The 6000-nt window shown below is 37.4% G+C and overlaps 1 long non-coding RNA gene across 10 annotated transcripts in view; it reads left to right on the top strand.

Annotated features, from left to right (window-relative positions):
- Positions 1-212: 212 nt before the first annotated feature.
- LOC135308612 (uncharacterized) overlaps positions 213-6000 on the top strand; it is a 126801-nt gene continuing 121013 nt past the window's right edge. For all 10 annotated transcript variants that reach the window (XR_010368997.1, XR_010368999.1, XR_010369005.1 and 7 more), the window contains exon 1: positions 213-292. This is a non-coding gene — a long non-coding RNA (uncharacterized LOC135308612). The remainder of the gene's footprint in view (positions 293-6000) is intronic.

Below are 6000 nucleotides of genomic sequence, written 5' to 3'. Positions count from 1 at the left end.
TTGTTCCTGTAGGCACACAGTCTGTGGTGATGGGGAGTGGGGCTGAGCCTCATCCCCAATGGGCACAGCTGTGCAGGACAGGTGAATGACATTGAAGGTAATGAGCCATGGAGTGCCCAGGGGCACTGAGCAACCACCAAAGGGAGCAGAGGGCACACAGGTGAAATGCATCAACAGGAGGGGATAAAAGGCTGGGTAAAAGAACAAGAAAGAGCAGATGCTTGCAGCCTTCTCAGGTGGAATGGTGTTACTCTGTATAGGGAGATACCTGAAGCCTTCTGTAAGAGGAAAGGTAAGGTGTTACTCTGTGTGGCTGAATACTTAAAGCTTTCTGAAATTGTATCACGATACTCTGTATATTATGGCCGTCTTAATTGCAATAGATGCTGTGATGCATTATCTTTTTTTTCTTGTAATGTCTTTTATTATTATAACAGTGCTTTCAGTGTATCAGTCCATAGTTCTGTGAGTATGCAAAAAGCACTTGTAAAGGTGTAGTTTTGAGTTTGTTTTTGCAGTGTCTTAAATACCTATGATTGCTTCCACATGAGGTGCTAGATTAGTTTGCCCAAAAAAGGTGAATTTTCTGGTATTAAACATGCTTTGTGGTAACTGAAAAACACCAGCTTTGTAGGCTTTCTATGTTTTGAAGAATTTCATGTTGTTGTTTGTCATTTGTGTTCCTTTTCAGCTAAAGTTAAGTAATTTTTTTTTAAATCAGAAGGAGTTTTTTGGGTGTTGTTTTGCATTTTTTTCCTTTGGTTTTTTTGTGTTGTTGGCTGTTTTGTTTGTTTGTAGGGTGGTTTTTTTGTGAGATTTTTAAAATTCCTCCTGCTTATTTCTCTAGACAATTTTGGTCACTGGAATGTGTTGTTTCGCTTCTGATGAGGCTACTGCTATCATTAGGAAGGTGACAGTTGATTATAATAGAGGCAAGCCAAAGAAGCCTTTCTCTAGTTCATAAAATAGTCACAAAAACTCACCAGCAGGTTATATGTAATACTATATATGGTCTTTGAAATAAGATGCCTATGTTTCTTTTGTAGGTAGAAAATCTTGTTAAAGCATATGTCTGCTAGATTCATCTGTTCTATTAAACAAGTAGTATGTTCTTTTTTTTTTTTCTCAATGGCTTTGAAAACTGAATCATCGAAAGTGTTGGAGATGCAATGACAAAGACTGATGCTTTTGTGCCTCTAGGAGTAAAGTCACATGGAGATCTCAGGTTTAATTCCTGATTAAGGTTCAGAAACAGATTGGAGACATGCTAAAAGCCTTTGAACCGCACTCAGAGACAAGCACATGCAAAGCTTTTTAGGTAATAGCCAAGTAAGAAGACAACAGTATGGTTTAGCTCTGGCATTTCAGTGCTGACTGCTGGGAATTATAACCATATCTACACCCACAGCTGTGACCACAGAATTTGAGCTGGATTAGCAGCTAAAATGCTTACCAGGTGGATTCCAGATTCACTGGATCTGCTGCAGAGCTGACCTACAGCTGGTGCTTGGTTCCTTCAGCAGTGTTTAGGAGTTTCCTGCTTTTTGAACATTAGTGTAAGTGTGCTCTAGCTATACTTTATTTGCAGATGTATCTCTTTAGAGGGGTCTGCTCCTCTCAGAGCAGGAGGCAGATGTTCCTGTTGTGGTGGTCAGAGATGGAGCATTGTTACACACCTGCCTGACATGGCTTTGTGTTTTGATTTTGTCAAATCAGCCTTGAGTGCAAGTCCTCACTAACAGTCCTGTTGGGACAGAATGGGGCATGTGTAAGCATATTCCAAAGCTCCCTGTCTGAAGTCCTGCAGCCTTGTACTTCAGGTGATTTTGAGCCCTAAACATAATCTTCTTCTGAACAGACACAAAGACAGCTTGGATCCTCTCAAACTCTCAGCTTAAGCTACATAGGGTTTGCTTTGAGCAGTTCTGTGATTTCTCTGACTAAACCTGGATTTATCAAATCCAGCGGGAAATATCAGTGCAGAAGGTATAAAATATGTCACCAGCTCTGACAAATCGCTCCCAGTTTATCCACTGAGGAGTTTGTCAAAATCCCTTGGAGAAAGCCTTTCAATGTGGACTGTTTTAATGTGCTTATGTTCTTGCCAGCCAGAGAAAATGTGGGGATGACCACAGTAAAAGTAATTAGTGCCTTCAGGTAAGATGTTATCTAGCTGTGCCAAAATATGCAGGTTGGCTAATTATTCTTAGCTGTAAGGAATCACATGAACTTCAGCTAAGAGGAATGGAGGGTGTGGTGGTGGTTGGAGGTCTTGGATATAGCAATAATGAAATACTAGAATAGTTTATGAATGGCTGAGGTGATGTTAAAACCATGGGAAATACGGGTGAAAAGGAGGTGGAATTTGCACTTGATAAAAATGGTGAATATCTTTGTCTGCCTGTTATGTTATTGATGGGAAGGCTGCATGTCCTGATTATACTGCTATAATTTCTTTTCTTTTTGACAAGGAAGAAAATGAAATGCTTCTTATAATTGAAGATTTAGCTCAGGAAAGCAAGTGTTCCTTAGTGTTATATGACCTAAGCAAATAACTGAGAATGCAGTTGTAATTGTGAACAGCTCCTTTCAAGGAGGCAAAAGGTGCAGGAAAATGTGACTTTACTAATATTTATTTAATTGCTAGATTTATGACAGACTTTTTGATGTTTCAAGACTCATTGTGCTACCTAAATAATTGTTCTCACTGTCCAAATACTATAAAAGTCTATGGTGCAGGAAGGGTTCTACCTGGAATAGTGATTCTGCAACTTAATTAGCCTTACCCAAACACAAGTAGAATATTCATTAGTCTTTCCATGTCTTTCTGTCTGAACTGCACATTCTTTTCCATAAAAATCCCCTACATACCCACATAAAGTATTATTACTTTTTTAGAAAGGTAAACTTGACCTACAGAGTGTACAATATAACATTTATTCGTTATTACAGTAGAATTAAAGACTTGGACAGGAACTCACATGAACAAACAAGTCTGCCTGCTGTTAAATATGTAAAATGTCAGAAACTAGATCTATAAACTTTGGGAATTAGTCTTTTAAGATGTGGGCAGATAAGGATGCAGTGAGCAGACTCATGTGTTGATGTGCTTCATTAAGGAGTTTTAAAACTAATTGAGGATTCTCCAGCCTTACCATGTGGAAGCTTGCTGCTATATCTTGGTTATCAATCTCTGAACTAAGATTACTTAAACTTTGCTGTGCTTGGATTATAAATGAGAATACTTGAAATCCTAGAAGCTCATGAGAGTGGCATTAAATAATTTCATTTGACTTCTTTTTAGGTTAAAACTGCTAGTCTGGTAGCTAAAGAAAAGTCAAATAATTAGAAAGAAAATAAAACTCAACCATATTTGTTTTCCTTGCTGACAGTTAAAATTCCCACTGGGAAATCACATCTCCTTGCTGTTACACTTTTCAAAGGAACCAGACTAGAGTAGTGCCCTTTGCCAATCTTTCTTAGTCTGCTCTTTCTTATTGCAAGGTCTTGCCTCAAGAATTTGTGATTGGAAAATTGGTCTCTTTCCATTATTACTGTTCTCTGGGTTGCTGCTAATGCTGCTGACCAAACATATTTTTTGAATTTCTACATTATCTATAATAATTCTTGCTTTTATAACTTATGAGTAATACATTATGGCTTTAGCTGTCAGTTTTATCTGTTTGTAGCTTTAAACTTCCTCATCCCAAGAAATTCTGCTTATTCATTATTTATATGTACGTATAACTTTCATAAAGTAGCTCTGGGGTGCTGAGTTATCAGCCTTGATGGGGACAGAGCTGGTGCTCTGAGGATGCCTGCAGGAAAGAGGAGGGTTTGAGTGATTAGCTGTCCTCTTTGGTTTCCTATGAAGCAGCTGTGGATTTCCAAATTTCTGTGGACCATACTGTGGTAGCTGCTGATTTGTGAATTAAGGACAAACACTTAAGGTAGGAAAAGAAAGGATGGTCCTAGTGCATTTTTGTGATTTCTAAGCTTTCTCTATTTTTAACTTCTGTACTTTCAGAAAGCTTTGAGTCCTACTTATATCCACCTTATTTTAGAATATTTTATAAACAAAAACTATTGGGAGAATTGAGTATTGTTAGTCCTATACTTACAGATTTTGCTGATAAGTATCCTGGAGCAAACTGAGCTGCAAAATAAATAAATGGTACAAGGGAATCATAATTCTGATCAATTCTGAATCATTTGGGTGATGTGTGGTATTTGTATTTCTGTTTCATTTGACAATGGGGTCATTAGTGAAGGCTGCCCTGGCTCAAGAGAAGCAGTCAAAAAAGGGCATGGAGACCAAGACAGTACTGTAAAGCACTTTTTAAATGCAAATGCTGGCAATACAGAGTAATACAAAGAGTAAGGCTTGCATTGGTCTGGCTCTCTCTGAATTATTTTGTATCATGTTTTCATATTGCTTTCAGAGGTAATTGTTCCTGGTTTATGTACCTCTGAATGGTACTTGAGAGGTAAAGTGTTTTTTGTAACCTTGGCACGTGTGTGGATATTTCTAGGATTTAGGCATAGCTTTTTGACAGGAAGGTAGCATTCAAATTAATGAAAGAAAGAAGTCCGGCTGTGAAATGTGAAAAATGGAAGACTTAGAGAAGTTTTTCTTTAAACTTATAAAATATATTAATGAAAGATATCTGTGATAGAGTGTCTTGGATCTCAAATGACCCATTTATTTCCATCTTAATGAATTATGTAAATTAGAAGAAGAGATTTAGCAGTATATCTGAACTAGTAAAACTGAGTAAAATCAGAGCTCCTGCACTTACCCAGGGCTTGGTAGTTAAGAATCAGCATTAAAGAAAACAATCACAACTCTGACACAAAGGGGGCTGATGGAAGACTTGATAAAACTGTGCTGAACCATAGCTAAGGGTTTTATACAATATCATGCATCAGACTCATCTGTGGGGTTAATCAGCACTGCACAGGGTACAATGAATAAGTTATTAATGAGAGCATTGAAGACAAATGATACTTATGTGAAGTGTAAACAATTTGAGAGGGATATTAAACTTGTAATACTTATAATCATTGGTATTGTAGATGAAAACTTCTATAGCAATATCTTAACACACTGATTGCTTGGGGATTTGTCATTGGAATTGTGCTATCAACAGCACTTATCTGTTATTTAAATTAATAGTCTTGCACATGAATATGTGTTGGATAATGGGGAAGGGATTGTCATTCCTGTTTAATTTCGATTCAGGACAGAAGAGTACAGCTGTATCCTATTTCTGTTCATGGTGAATGTGGTTTTTCCTGCTGCAGAAGAAATCTGTAAACAATTATGATGGAAAATATCTTGTAGTTTGGGTAAAGATTTGTTTAGACCTTTTTGGTAGTATCTCAATGTGAAGCTCTAATTTTTTTCCATGTATAAATTCTTTCAGTGAATTAAACCAGGGAGAAAGATGGTCAGAAAAGCAACTCACTGGGGTGGCAAAAGTAATCATTTTGCTTATTGATGTTGTTAAAAGTAAGGGAGGAATAGTTAGTTCAGGAAATACCTGTGTTCAGATATTCATAGTTGTGTGTTTTCTTAAAATATTTTCTAGCTCAGACCAATAAGGAGAATGAGGCATTTTCAGGTAGAAATTCAGGCCCCCTTTGAGGTGAGACTCTCAGGCTGTGTTTGGATTTTATTTGGTACTGCATGTCTTGGAGGGAAATGCAACTTAAAACACAAGTTAAAAATGCATCCAACAGTCCATGTGTGCTGCTAGTCCACAGGCAGCATCACCAACATGTAAGGGTTTGGAGATTGTTTAATGTTCTCTTTTTCCAAATGGAAGGCAAAATGAATTATGATGAGCCTCTAGTCTAATGTCCACATTTCATGGGTTCAGTGCACGCAGATATTTGCCTCTGAGGGAACACAATGAAAATTATGGCTGAGTACTTGGTAAAGAATAATTTGGAAGATTCAAAGCTGCATGTCTAGCTCTAAAAAAATTCTAAAAAGAG

The sequence above is a fragment of the Passer domesticus genome, chromosome 10 (genome assembly GCF_036417665.1).
Source record: "Passer domesticus isolate bPasDom1 chromosome 10, bPasDom1.hap1, whole genome shotgun sequence".
Lineage (NCBI taxonomy): Eukaryota > Metazoa > Chordata > Aves > Passeriformes > Passeridae > Passer > Passer domesticus.
Note: the sequence above shows the minus strand (reverse complement) of the source record. Positions and strands in the feature narration are given on the sequence as shown.